The sequence below is a fragment of the Anomaloglossus baeobatrachus genome, chromosome 6, assembly GCF_048569485.1.
Source record: "Anomaloglossus baeobatrachus isolate aAnoBae1 chromosome 6, aAnoBae1.hap1, whole genome shotgun sequence".
Taxonomy (NCBI): Eukaryota; Metazoa; Chordata; class Amphibia; order Anura; family Aromobatidae; genus Anomaloglossus; species Anomaloglossus baeobatrachus.
The window spans coordinates 179,113,020-179,128,307 of record NC_134358.1 but is presented as its reverse complement, the minus strand read 5'-3'; the positions used below and the strand labels follow the sequence as shown (position 1 = coordinate 179,128,307).

The following is a 15,288-nucleotide window of genomic DNA, read 5'->3' as shown; positions in this document are numbered from 1 at the left end:
AAATGATCCAGGACTTATCCATTGAGCATAGAGACCTAGCCTCTTCCCATACTCAACTCCAGGGGGAGCTTGCTGCTGCAGTAAAGGCTTTCCAGGGTTCCATGACTCAATCACAGCCCGGTCCCGTAGATGTATCATTCCATTCTCCAGAACCCACGGTCATGCTCCCGGATAAGTATTCCGGAGAGAAGGAGAGGTTTCACACCTTTCGGGAGAGCTGTAAATTACTTTTTTCTCTTAGACCCCATTCCTCTGCGGATGATAGTCAGTGGGTGGGGATAATAATTTCCTTGCTTAGGGAGGGACCTCAGACTTGGGCCCTTTCTTTACCTCCGACAGCCCCTGAGCGCATGTCTGTGGATAGGTTTTTTGACGCCCTAGGACTTTTTTATGATGAACCGGACCGGGTCATGGTGGCAGAGGACAGGATCATGGATCTCTCTCAGGGTAGACGCACTGCAGAGTGGTATTGTTCTGAGTTCAGGCAGTGGTCTACAATGGTTTCCTGGAATGATTCTGCTCTGAGATGCCAGTTTGGGAGAGGACTCTCTGATCTTCTCAAGGATGCTCTGGCCCTTCATCCTCCACCCAGTTCTTTGGAGGAGGCCATGACCCAGGCAGTACGGATGGATCGGAGGTTGCGGGAGAGAGGAGTGACCCTGCGGGAAACCTCATTATGCCCGGTCAAAGCTGAGGTTGTTCCACTTGCGGAGCCCATGGAGGTCAGTGCCACAGATTCCAAGGAGAAGGAGAGGAGACAACGACGGGAGTGGAAATGGTGTTTCTACTGTGGAAGTCCAGGACATTGGAGGAAGGACTGTCCTACCTGTCCTCCTGCTACTAAACCGTCGGGAAACGCTTATGTCTGGGTGATGTTCGAGGAGGTCACCCAGACCCTCAGGTACCCTTTTCCTCTTTCCAAAAAATTTTGCTTGAGGTGGAACTTGTAATAGGAGACTGTTGTATTCCAGCCTCTGCTTTCGTGGACTGTGGTTCCTCCATGAACTTCATTGACTCCAGTCTGGTTTCCAAAGCTAAGATAGGGACAGTTAGGCTAGAGACTCCGGTTCACATTATTGCTATTGATAGGACACCATTGTCACGAAATGTGGTTGAATTTGTCTGTGAGGAATTTTTGCTTAAAGTGGGGTCCCTTCATCAGGAACTTATTTCATGTTATATCATGGATAATCTCCCTGCGGGACTGGTGCTGGGATTCCCCTGGTTGCACATGCATAATCCTGTAATTGACTGGGACTCTTCCGCGATATTGTTAAATGTAGTCCTAACTGTTCTAATGGTTGTCTTATCACTGTTCAGGTGTCTTCAACTAATCTGGAGGGTATTCCGGAGTACCTGAAGGATTTTGGAGACGTGTTCTCTGAAAAAGAGGCTGAGGTCCTGCCACCACACCGTCCTTACGATTGTGCTATTAACCTGGTTCCAGGTGCCAAATTACCCAAGGCCCGTTTGTATAATCTTTCTGGCCCGGAACGCACTGCCATGAAAAATTACATATCCGATAGTTTACGTAAGGGACACATCTGTCCTTCTGTCTCGCCTGTTGCTGCTGGGTTCTTTTTCGTTAAGAAGAAGGATGGTGGCCTACGCCCTTGCCTCGATTTTCGGGAACTTAATAAGATCACGGTGAGAAATACGTATCCACTTCCACTCATCCCAGACCTCTATAATCAGTTATCTGGAGCTAAATGGTTCTCCAAGCTTGATCTCAGGGGAGCCTATAACCTCATTCGCATTCAGGAAGGGGATGAGTGGAAAACAGCATTCCTTACCTCAGAGGGCCTTTTTGAAAACTTAGTCATGCCTGTCGGCCTTACTAATGCTCCTGTAATGTTTCAGAATTTTACGAACGATATTTTCTCTGAATTTATTGGCCGTTTTATGGTTGTGTACCTAGATGATATTCTTGTCTTCCCGTCCAACAAAGAGTTTCATATTGATCATGTACGTACAATACTTCATAGGTTACGGGAGAATTCCCTATTTGCTAAACCTGAAAAATGTACTTTTTGTGTCCAAGAAATCACATTTCTAGGTTTTATTCTGTCTGCTGATGGTTTTCGGATGGATCCCAGAAAAGTACAAGCCATTTATAATTGGGTGCAACCCAGAGACCTCAAGGGTCTGCAGCGTTTTCTGGGTTTTGCCAATTATTACAGGAAATTTATTAAAGGGTTTTCTCAAGTGGTCAAGCCACTCACGGATCTCACCCGCAAGGGGGCTGATCTTAGGGAGTAGTCACCGCAGGCGATGGAAGCATTTCTGAGGTTAAAGAAATGTTTTATGACTGCTCCTGTACTTGTTCAACCTGACCTCTCTCAGCCGTTTATTGTGGAGGTTGATGCTTCAGAGGTGAGTGTGGGGGCGGTGCTCTCCCAAGGACCCGCTACTTTAACTAATTTAAGACCGTGTGCCTTCTTCTCCAAAAAATTTTCTTCTGCTGAGAAGAATTATGATGTGGGGAATCGAGAGTTGTTGGCCATAAAGTTGGCCTTCGAAGAATACTGTCATGATTGACTCCTGGCTCAGCTGGAGCTGAGCCTTTTTTTAGTTTCACTTCTGATGCTGGTCACGTTAGGGGTTAATCCTTCCTGCCTCGTTCTGGAGGTCAGGCTGCTTTATTAGGGCACTGTTTCTCTTGGACTTCGCCAGTGGCTTTTCATCTGCGGTTACCGCAGTCCTTTCGCATTTCTAATGTGTTTCACAAATCTCTGCTCAAGCCTTTTGTTCCTTCTGTTTCCGAGTGTCCTCATCCCCCTCCTCCCGTTTCGGTGGATGGTCAGATGGAACACGAGATTGAGCGCATCATCGATTCTCGACGGGTCTGTAGTTCGCTTCAGTACTTGGTACACTGGAGGGGTTACGGACTGGAGGAGCGATCCTGGGTCCCGGCACGATCTGTCCATGCTGACCGACTTACTTGTGCCTTTCATAGAAGGTTTCCTGGGAAATCTGGGGGTATGGTGGCCCCCCCTTGAGCAGGGGGTACTGTCATGATTGACTCCTGGCTCAGCTGGAGCTGAGCCTTTTTTTAATTTCACTTCTGATGCTGGTCACGTTAGGGGTTAATCCTTCCTGCCTCGTTCTGGAGGTCAGGCTGCTTTATTAGGGCACTGTTTCTCTTGGACTTCGCCAGTGATATTTCTGGCTCTGCTGTGTTCTGCTCTTGAGTGACCTGTTGTCTGCCCTGCCCCCTCCTGACCTCCGTGTTCACCTGACCTGTTAACCTCCTCTGTTGTCTGTTTCCATCAGTGTCTCTCCCGCTGTCTCCCTGTTCGTTCCTTATCTGTTTACCTTAATTCTGTCTTGTCTTCCCACTCCCCCTGGCTTCTAGGCTCTGATTTCCCGGCTACTGACTATTTGCTTCCCTCTGACTACGTTTAGACTTTGCCCTTGTGTATTTATAAGACCTCATGTTGTGACACGGCTTTCTGATGATTCTACTGCCATCTGGTGGGCTTGACTAGTATTACCTCTGCTAGGGAATTCCCTGCTCATACGTTTCCTCCACTTTTACGCCCCCAAGTGGTTTACCAGCTAACTACCTTCTCAGATAGTTTCAGGAATCCTCTCAGTCCCACATTACTGCGCTGTACTGCTATTGTACATCTTAGAGTACAGTGTGACAGTTTGAGTGTGCAATGCAGTGGTGCTGCAAATATCTTTGCACCAGTGGGACAATAATGAAGTCCAACAGCCACTTTTAGGATGCCACTAAGTTTACTCAGTGTTTGCTAGTATAATGGCTTAGTAACAATGAGCTTGAGTGTGCAATGCAGAGGTGCTGCAAATAGATTTGCACTAGTGGGACAATAATGGAAATCCAACAGCCACTTTTAGGATGCCACTAAGTTTCCTCAGTGTTTGCTAGTATAATGGCTTAGTAACAATGAGCTTGAGTGTGCAATGCAGAGGTGCTGCAAATAGATTTGCACTAGTGGGACAATAATGGAAGTCCAGCAGCCACTTTTAGGATGCCACTAAGTTTCCTCAGTGTTTGCTAGTATAATGGCTTAGTAACAATGAGCTTGAGTGTGCAATGCAGAGGTGCTGCAAATAGATTTGCACTAGTGGGACACTAATGGAAGTCCAACAGCCACTTTTAGGATGCCACTAAGTTTACTCAGTGTTTGCTAGTATAGTGGCTTAGTAACAATGAGCTTGAGTGTGCAATGCAGAGGTCCTGCAAATAGATTTGCACTAGTGGGACACTAATGGAAGTCCAACAGCCACTTTTAGGATGCCACTAAGTTTACTCAGTGTTTGCTAGTATAATGGCTTAGTAACAATCAGCTTGAGTGTGCAATGCAGAGGTGCTGCAAATAGATTTGCACTAGTGGGACACTAATGGAAGTCCAACAGCCACTTTTAGGATGCCACTAAGTTTACTCAGTGTTTGCTAGTATAATGGCTTAGTAAAAATGAGTTTGAGTGTGCAATGCAGTGGTGCCGCAAATAGCTTTGCACCAGTGGGACAATAATGAAGTCCAACAGCCACTTTTAGGATGCCACTAAGTTTACTCAGTGTTTGCTAGTATAATGGCTTAGTAACAATGAGCTTGAGTGTGCAATGCAGAGGTGCTGCAAATAGATTTGCACTAGTGGGACACTAATGGAAGTCTAACAGACACTTTTAGGATGCCACTAAGTTTCCTCAGTGTTTGCTAGTATAATGGCTTAGTAACAATGAGCTTGAGTGTGCAATGCAGAGGTGCTGCAAATAGATTTGCACTAGTGGGACACTAATGGAAGTCCAACAGCCACTTTTAGGATGCCACTAAGTTTACTCAGTGTTTGCTAGTATAGTGGCTTAGTAACAATGAGCTGGAGTGTGAAAAGGGCAGGAGGGTACAGTGGCAGGGTTGTGGGTCTGTGTAGAGGAAAGGAAGCCTCACTTTATATGCCTCCTAATGGGGAAATGCAGCGAGGAAGTCCCAGACCTTAGCTACACAGACGCTCTTATCTGTAGCTGTTAAAATCTGTTTCCACGGACCTGACTGTCACCTATGGCTCTGAGCCTGCTGTTATTAGCCCTTACAAGGGCTAAAAGAAACTTCTATCCCTATTCTGTATAGCGCTGTGTGTAGAGCGTACACAGCAGTATCGGAGACAGGAGCTACACCAGCGATGACTGACACGCAGAAGGCAGATAATGGCGTCCTGACGGGCAGATACCCGTTTTTATAATGCAGGGACATGTGACATGGACATCCTATCACACATGCCGTTGCTTCTCTGGCAAAAAGTCCACTTAGCTGTGTGTGTGTCTGGGATTGGTTGACATGCTGGCCCGCTCCACTACACGCGCGCGCTTAGGGAAGGAAGATAAGGGGAAAAAAAAATGGCGATCGCCGTTATCCCAGCAGTAGTGATCTGAATGCGCTGTTCCCGCACACTATACGCTGAAATTTCATAATAGTGTGAGTCACAGAGTGACTTACACTATTACAGCGGAAAGCCAGCTAGTAATTAGCTTGGCTTTTTGCTGCTAGAACCGTTCTCGAACATAACTAGAACTATTGAGCTTTCGCAAAAAGCTCGAGTTCTAGTTCAATCTAGAACAGCCTTTTTATGTCTTTGTTATGTCTCGGGGTAAGAAGTGGGGTCTTCCTGGGTATCCTACCATACAGTCCCTTTTCATTCAGACACCGACGGATAGTACAGGTTGACACTGTTGTACCCTCGGACTGCAGGGCAGCTTGAACTTGTTTGGATGTTAGTCGAGGTTCTTTATCCACCATCCGCACAATTTTGCGTTGAAATCTCTCGTCAATTTTTCTTTTCCTTCCACATCTATGGAGGTTAGCCACAGTGCCATGGGCTTTAAACTTCTTGATGACACTGCGCACCGTAGACACAGGAACTTTCAGGTCTCTGGAGATGGACTTGTAGCCTTGAGATTGCTCATGCTTCCTCACAATTTGGATTCTCAAGTCCTCAGACAGTTCTTTGGCCTTCTTTCTTTTCTCCATGCTCAATGTGGTACACACAAGGACACAGGACAGAGGTTGAGTCAACTTTAATCCACGTCAACTGGCTGCAAGTGTGATTTAGTTATTGCCAACACCTGTTAGGTGCCACAGGTAAGTTACAGGTGCTGTTTACACAAATTAGAGAAGCATCACATGATTCAAACAGTGCCAATACTTTTGTCCACCCCTTTTTTATGTTTGGTGTGGAATTATATCCAATTTGGCTTTATGACAATTTTTTTTTTTCATTGAAGACATTAAATGAAGATATAATACCAAAAAATTTGTGATTGCAATCATTTTCAAGAAGAAACTGAGTATTATCTGACAGAATTGCAGGGGTGCCAATACTTTTGGCCAGCACTGTATATGCGCTTCTGTTAAGTGTACAATAAATGGCCTGAAAAAGAATTAGTGTATAATATGGTAGAGCTCCAGGGGTTCTTTTATGTGCATATGGCTGCACTGGATCTAGGATGGAGCAGTCCTAGGCTAGCATTGAATGATATAAAGCACTTTATGTAATGGCAGGTGCTAATCCTATTTACTGCATGAGAGCATTGGGTGAGCTGGATATAATCTGCCCGCAATGAATTAAAGGTGGCTGCCTTACTGTGATATTCCAACCAGGATTGGGGTATTCAGACTCTGCAGGTAGCTGATGAAAAAGTTTGCTTGCTGTGTCAGGAAGCACCGGCTGGATGCAGGTCTGGGCATCAGCTTCGTGCTCAATCAGGCTGGCTTAGTGACGTCACACGCTGCTGAAAGCAGTGAGCTACGGAAGCTCAAGCAGGGCAAAAGAGATCCAGGTTCTGCTGGACCCTCGGTACACAGCACTACTAGGAGAGGAGTGTGCCTGTGCCTGGCCGGGCTGCTGGTCACCCACTGGGTCATCCAGAGGGTTCCATACAGAGGGATAAACTGGAGGGCCTACATGGACGAGGTGGAGGGCGTGCTGAACGGGACCTACAACTACAACAAGCTGCAGGGGGGCATGGGCCGCTGGTATATCCTGCTGGATTTGTGTACTACCTAAGGCCCCCTTCCAACATCCCAATCTCCGGTACGTGTGACGTCCGTTTTCACATGTACCGGAGACACAGGCACTTGTAGACCCATTAAATTCAATGGGTTTGCATACACTTGTGTTTTCCCATGGACCGTGTGGAGCATACGTGTGTCTGTGTGCTCCACACGTAGACATGTCCGTTTTTCTCCGAAAGCACTGGTGTCACAAGGACTGCACGGACGTGATCCGTGTGACATCAGTGTGAAACATACCGGAGAAAACCAAGTTTCTGTGAAATAAAATTAATTTCTACACTCACCTTCTCCAGTGCTGCTGTCGCTGCTGTCACTTGCTTTCAACCTCCTGTCATTATGTTCATCGCATATTCACTGCACTGAGGACCAGAAGCAGCAATATCGCCGCAGACATCAGCACCGTGGACAGGTGTCCGTGTGCTATGCGGATGTCACACGGATAGTACACTGACAGCACACGCTGAACATACACACATACGCACCTACACCACGGACCGTGCAACATGTGTGTTTTGCACAGACGTGTGAAAGAGGCCTAACTGAGTATGGGACCAACATCCGGCTGGCTCAGTATATCTTTTCTGTGCTCTATTTGCTGACCCTGTTTCTTGTGTTCCGCATCTACATTGTCACTAAAAAGGTACTTCCATATGTTTTTTCTTCTGCATGTGTTGTGCTTCATATCACATGCACTCCATTTTCCTTCTGTACCTCTTCAATGATCCTGTGGCTTTGGTTATTTTATTTTTTGCCATCAACCTGATATTACAGGATCACTGGAGCTGGGGCTGCTTTTTCTACAGCTTGGCTGTATTTGTTAAAATGAACATTCTGCTGCTAGCTCCTGGCCTTCTGTATCTCCACCTGTGCCAGTTTGGACTGCTGCACACAATACCAAATCTCTGTATCTGTGCCCTGCTTCAGGTTATGTTGGCCCTCCCCTTCTTACTAGAATACACTGCTGGATACCTTCTGCGATCCTTTGATTTTGGTAGGCAGTTCCTATTCCAATGGACAGTAAATTGGCGCTTTCTCCCTGAGTATGTGTTTCAGCATCGGGCTTTCCACTTAGCATTACTTTCAGCTCACCTCGCTGGACTACTGCTCTTCTGTTTCTTCCGATGGCACAGGTCCAGGCAGAGCATTCTTTATTTCTTAAAGGGAACCTGTCAGGTGCAATATGTGTCGCGGGCGGAGGAGGGGACGCTGCGCTCTCCCACTGCTCGGGTCCGGCTGCTGCTGCTCGGTGGTGGCTCGAGCGGTGGGCCGGATCCCGGGGACTCGAGCGGCGCTCCTCGCCCGTGAGTGAAAAGGGGTTTGGTTTTGGGGATTTATTGTCCGTGACGCCACCCACGGTTGTGGTGAGATTGGTGACACCACCGCTGCTCTGGAAGGGGATCCCGGGAGCGATCACAGGGAGCAGCTTTGATGTTGGTTTTCCCCTCCGTGGGTAGGGGGTTGGTTGTCCCGGGGCCCGCTGATGGGGTAGGGATGGATGGCAGGCGGGTTACGGGGCCTGGCGAGGTGCAGGGTCGCAGGGGCAGCGCGGTGCCGCACGGCACAGTGGTACTCACTCAGCCAATGATGAACACAAAGTCTCCGGTAAAACAAACGGCTGGATGGACGGGTCCCACAGACGGCTGCGGTGTTTCTCCTCCCGGCAGGTTGATGGTGACTGCCTTTCCCTGCACCTGTGTAGTGTAAACGGTTCCAATGGGTTCCCACCGGTAACCCGCTCCCCAGCTTGAAGGTTGCTGAAGGAGCCCCTTTTGCCCGCAGGCTCTAGCCCTGGGAACTTTAGCCTTGGCGGTGACCGTGTTTCCCTCTAACGGTTGGACTGTTGCCTTCTGTCGGGACTTGGCTGCTGGGAAACCCAGGAGGTTCCCTTCGCTAACGAATTTGACAAATTGCACGGCGACCCCTAGCCTTGTCGGGGTCCGTAAGCCCCTGCCGGATGGTGCTGGCTCCTCTTTGCGTACTGGTCCGGTACCGCCGGGCCACCGCCCGTCCACGGTCCTTACGGCTAACTCCAATAGGCCTCTCCTGCAGATGGTCACCACCGTCTGCCAACCTTGCTGTACCGTCCGGGCCACACACCCGGACCACTTTCTGTCTGCTCCTTTTCCACCTCACTCCTAAACTGTTCTCCACTAACTGGTCTCTTTTCCCGCCTCCAGGACTGTGAACTCCTCGGTGGGCGGGACCAACCGCCTGGCCCACCCCCTGGTGTGGATATCAGCCCCTGGAGGAAGGCAACAAGGATTTTGTGTTTTGGCTTTGGTGTGCCTGACCAGGGTGTAGGGGCTGCCCGTCCATCACCGGTTTTATTTTCACAACTGAAAAAGATAAAACGGTAAAACATTTAAAACATAAGCATTTTTCATTCTTCCCACATCGGGAGGCACATTTCTTAAACGTTACTAACGGTAACGGCTTCCGCTCTCTCCCACCGAAGCAACCTGGCCCTGATGCTGCCCATAAGCAAATAGGCAGCACCCCTTGACCCCAGTCCAGCACAAGTTACCCGAGCGGGTTCTGTCCTTTTCAGGGGAGCCACGTCCATGGGGACCCCTGAAACCCCCAGAGGATTGCCACCGGTTGCGGTAGTGGCGGGCCTGGGCCATCTCTTCCCTCCAGGCCCATCCTCCAAATCAGCCTCTCCGGAGGCGGTCACGGTGTCAAGCCAACAAAACATATTTATTTACATGCCACTCAGTTTGTGGTTGCCCTGCCAGTTCTCGGGCTTGTCCGTAGCAGTTTCTACGCATTGATTGCAAACAGTCCCCACGGGGACAACAGTTGCCGGCAACGACCGGTTCAAATCAGGGCTGAAAATCAGGTAACATCTCGGTAATCATTCACTTATCATTCATTAAACTTTTACAACGGTACTTTGGTGGTCCCAACGGGGACAACAGCAGCGGGGCTCCGCTGACTTTCACTGCTCGCTTTCATCATCCTCAGCCGGCCCCGGGTGGAGGAACACGGGAATCAGCCCCTCCAGCGCATAGCAGGCGCGACGGGGAAGGGCCGCACGGTACCCATTATTTCCGCTCCGGGGGATGTAAGTGGCCTCCATGTCACACAGAGCAACAACCCCTTCATCTTCCTCAGAAACAGGCTCTGTGTCCGGTCCGGAATCGCTATCATCCGTCCCTGGGCCAGGCGGGTCACCGCCAGCTGCCGCAGCTGCCGGGCTCGCCACTCTCTCGGCCACTGCCATGAAGGGGTGTACGCCAGACGGACCATGCGCAGCGCGGTGCACAGGCAAGGAAGACGGAGGCGACATGGGGGCCAGGGGTAGACCGGGTCCCTCAGCTGCAACGGCCGGTCCCTCGGGGACACAGGGGCGTGGGTCACTCACCAGCTCCTCCATCATTGCCTCCATTCCATACACCCGGGCGATTGCAGCTACCTCCTCCACCTCCGCGGTCCACTGTTCCATCAGTATGCATATCTGACTTCGGTAGTGTCGGCAGATCCCTGCCGTTCGGGCCCTCAGCCAGGCCGCTGTTCCGGGCACCGGCTCGGTAGCCTCCGCATAGCTGGGTGGGGCAGACATCCTTTGCAGGGCTCAGCGGATCGCGGGGTCCCGGCGTCCCTGCTCGTATAGCCGCGAGCTACATGCGGCCAGACGCCATCAGTCCCCCTTAGTTTCTTTTCGGTACCTCCTCTACAGGGGCGGGGTTTCGGCTTTCGCGCCTCCACTGCTCGAGGAGATGCTCGAGCGGGGACTTTTCGCGCCCAAAATGGCGGCCTCTGAAATTTTTCGGCCGGACACCTCCGGCGGTCACAAGGCGCACCTCTACCAGACGGCAGAGCGGTAAGATCCTGTTCGTGACGCCAAGTTGTCGCAGGCGGAGGAGGGGACGCTGCGCTCTCCCACTGCTTGGGTCTGGCTGCTGCTCGGTGGTGGCTCGAGCAGTGGGCCGGATCCCGGGGACTCGAACGGCGCTCCTCGCCCGTGAGTGAAAAGGGGTTTGGTTTTGGGGATTTATTGTCTGTGACGCCACCCACGGTTGTGGTGAGATTGGTGACACCACCGCTGCTCTGGACGGGGATCCCAGGAGCGATGACAGGGAGCAGCTTTGATGTTGGTTCTCTCCTCCGTGGGTAGGGGGTTGGTTGTCCCGGGGCCCGCTGATGGGGTAGGGATGGATGGCAGGCGGGTTACGGGGCCTGGCGAGGTGCAGGGTCGCAGGGGCAGCGCGGTGCCGCACGGCACAGTGGTACTCACTCAGCCAATGATGAACACAAAGTCTCCGGTAAAACAAACGGCTGGATGGACGGGTCCCACAGACGGCTGCGGTGTTTCTCCTCCCGGCAGGTTGATGGTGACTGCCTTTCCCTGCACCTGTGTAGTGTAAACGGTTCCAATGGGTTCCCACCGGTAACCCGCTCCCCAGCTTGAAGGTTGCTGAAGGAGCCCCTTTTGCCCGCAGGCTCTGGCCCTGGGAACTTTAGCCTTGGCGGTCACCGTGTTTCCCTCTAACGGTTGGACTGTTGCCTTCTGTCGGGACTTGGCTGCTGGGAAAGCCAGGAGGTTCCCTTCGTCAACGGATTTGACAAATTGCACGGCGACTCCTAGCCTTGTCGGGGTCCGTAAGCCCCTGCCGAATGGTGCTGGCTTCTCTTTGCGTACCGGTCCGGTACCGCCGTGCCACCGCCCGTCCACGGTCCTTACGGCTAGCTCCAATAGGCCTCTCCTGCAGATGGTCACCACCGTCTGCCAACCTTGCTGTACCGTCCGGGCCACACACCCGGACCACTTTCTGTCTGCTCCTTTTCCACCTCACTCCTAAACTGTTCTCCACTAACTGGTCTCTTTTCCCGCCTCCAGGACTGTGAACTCTTCGGTGGGCGGGACCAACCGCCTGGCCCACCCCCTGGTGTGGACATCAGCCCCTGGAGGAAGGCAACAAGGATTTTGTGTTTTGGCTTTGGTGTGCCTGACCGGAGTGTAGGGTGTGTTGGTGTTGCTCTGTGACGACCTGGCTTGTCCAGGGCGTCACATATGCACCCAGAACCACAAGCCGTTCTGGGTGCATATTGCTAAGCCCTGCCTAACCGTCCCAAGGGCGTTATATCTCCCGACTAGTCCACCCTCTTATCATGTTAATGTAGAAGACAGGCGAATAGCGCCCTCTCCTACAAAGTGGTGTAAAAATGTGTTACAGGTATATTGTCTATTGTGATGTATACGGAGAATGTAGCAGAGCCGAATGGGCATGCTGTTCTGCTCCACCTGGCAGTCACTGCGGATTGTGTAATAGGAAAGAAGTATATGTCTATGTAATGTAAATACTGTGCATAACATGAACAGGTCCCCTTATGCTGTGTTCGGGAAAAGGATATAGCACAGGGCCAGATATAGGTGTACGATAAGGTATAGTATTAGAAACAGATAGACTTAAGGGGGCTTTACACGCTACGATATCGCTAATGCGAACTCGTTGGGGTCACGGAATTGGTGACGCACATCCGGCCGCATTAGCGATGCCGTTGCGTGTGACACCGATGAGCGATTTTGCATCGTTGCAAAAACGTGCAAAATCGCTCATCGGTGACATGGGGGTCCATTCTCAAAAATCGTTACTGCAGCAGTAACGAAGTTGTTACTCGTTCCTGCGGCAGCACACATCGCTCCGTGTGACTCCGCAGGAACGAGGAAGCTCTCCTTACCTGCCTCCCGGCCGCTATGCGGAAGGAAGGAGGTGGGCGGGATGTTACGTCCCGCTCAGCTCCGCCCCTCCGCTGCTATTATGCGGCCGCTCAGTGACGTCTCTATGACGCCGCATGGACCGCCCCCATAGAAAGGAGGCGGTTCGCCGGTCACAGCGACGTCGCCGGGCAGGTAAGTATGTGTGACGGTCCACCAATAATGAGCCCCTTAAATCAAAAAGATGATTCCATATAGAACCTAATTCAACCTACAATAATTCTACAGGAATCCATAATTTGTTAATCAAAAGTGAAAATGATTTTTATTTTTACTCATAATACATATCATCATATAGTTAAAAAATAGACATATGACAACAGTTTCGTGAAAAACGGGGGAAGATAGTATAGCCGCACATACATTAATAAGGTGACGATATCCAAGCAGATGGTGACCAACACTCATGTATCATTTATCAGACTCCAGTATTTATAGACATTAATGCAGGAGTTGGTACATATCTAATTCTGTTATCATACCAGTATATCTTCACGTAAAAATCCAATGAGACCCTTTTATCCAGAGAGACACATCAAAATATGATGACTATAAATCACACTGGGACCACAAATGGATACCATTTACTGTACAGACCTGCAAAGTCAGAATAAATTACCCAAATGTAATTCAATTAGCAGTGCCAAGCAATGCATAGGTCATGTCAGTAGTCATTTGATGGTCACCACGTGGCTAGAGGCCGTCACCTATACCTCTACGCGCATTTCACCGCTCTGGTTTCGTCAGGAGGCTTGTGTGAAGTATTGTGAACACACCTTTTATAGATCCCATGATTTGGGCATAGCTGCGCGCTCCCCGGTAGATGTTGTGGGCGCGCCCCGCCCCATGATGCACACCACGCGAGCCCGTCGCCTGTCGAGCACGTCATCCGTCATGTCATCCGTCACCTGACCGCACATGTGCGGTCAGCGATCAAATGACACGGAGCCAGCAGGGAGACCGGATGTGTTATCCGGTCGCCATGCCAACCCTCTCTGTCGGCAACTTGCTCGCCGTGATGCGCAGCGCATGCAGGCGGGCGCGTACCTTTCTTGGCGCGCGCACGCCGGGCCAAATCACTATGGGCAGCATAAAACGCTCCATCGCTAATTGTGTGAATGAGCCCCTTTAGTGGGAGGTAATCTTTTTCTATCGTATCAATGGACTTCCAAACAAAACTTTTGACAAAACTTGGATCTCTCAAATAGGCACACTGTTTGGTGATAGGGGTGCCGCAGAAAGTGATATACCTGATGTGAGGGACTTGAAGCTAAAAATTAGGGATTCTCTCAAACGTCGTACTCGTTTGTGGTGGAATAAAGTCTCCTTAGAAACATATCTTCAAAAAAATATAGTCCCACGTGGATTGCTAATACAAAAATTCCCTACAGCTGCAGTCCTGGATCCATTGTTCATTGAAAGGTGGGAGGAAGCACTGACTAGATGTTCTCGCACACTTATTGAGCTACTTATAGTTTTAGACAAGAAGTCCATTTATGCGATAGAAAAAGATCTAGACAGTTATAAAATTCAGATTCAGGAAAGCCTGACTCCGGAGGAGCATTCCAAGTTTGATAAGGAGTTGGATTTAGAAATTAATAAATGTGAGGAGGTTCAGGATAGAAAAATAAAGAAATACCAATGGGATTTATTAGATTATCAAAATAAGAAAGTATACCGTTGGTACAACAATAATCAAGGTGGTAGAGGGAGGACGGCAAGAAATTCAAGGTCATCATCCCTGGTATCAAGTCTCTCTGAGGAATCATGTGGAGAACATTTTTTAGGCAAGCGGCAAGGGAGGGGAGACATATTGGAACACGGCCCCCTGCCCGATGCCATGAATCCAGGTGGTTCCGGACGAGTTCTGAGAAATCAGAAAAGAGGTGCACAGAAAAACAGGATAGATTAAAGGTAATCAACCTATCCAATATAACGCTTACCAAATTCCAGGTTAGTGTACTTGAAAAGGGACTCACATTTTCTCCCACAGCAAAGCTTGATCACTTTACCATCATAAAGGATCTGGAATTGTTTGCGAGAAAATTGAGGTATAAGAAATTCTTTGCCAATAATGATACTGATGTATTCTCTACATTTAAGGAACAGCATGCCCTCTCAGACCTGGAGTCTCTTTTGGATGAACAGCAAGTACTGGAAGAACCTACACAAACTCTACTACCTATTCATCTGCACAGCCGAACACAAGTTTTCCCCCCTAATGGTCTTTGTCTTAATGTGGACATCTTTGTAAAACTGGTAAGAGAAGCATTACGTACCATCACAGATAAGATCTCAAAGTTTAATTTGACTTATAAGGAACGACAGGCGATTAAGGAGTTGAAAAGTATGAAAACAGTGGTAATAAAACCCGCTGATAAGGGTAGGAATCTTGTTGTTTGGCCTACAGATCAATATGAACGTGAGGTTTTTCGACAATTGAACAACAGGATATGCTATAAAAAATTGGATGTTAATCCCACTGTTCAATACAAAAGAATATTGGATGACATTATAGAAACAGGGTTTAGG

General features: G+C 49.5%; 1 pseudogene; it reads left to right on the top strand.

The window, feature by feature from the left end:
* The window catches only part of LOC142243851 (dol-P-Man:Man(5)GlcNAc(2)-PP-Dol alpha-1,3-mannosyltransferase-like), a 134,169-nt pseudogene that overhangs the window by 86,716 nt on the left and 32,165 nt on the right, over positions 1-15,288 (top strand).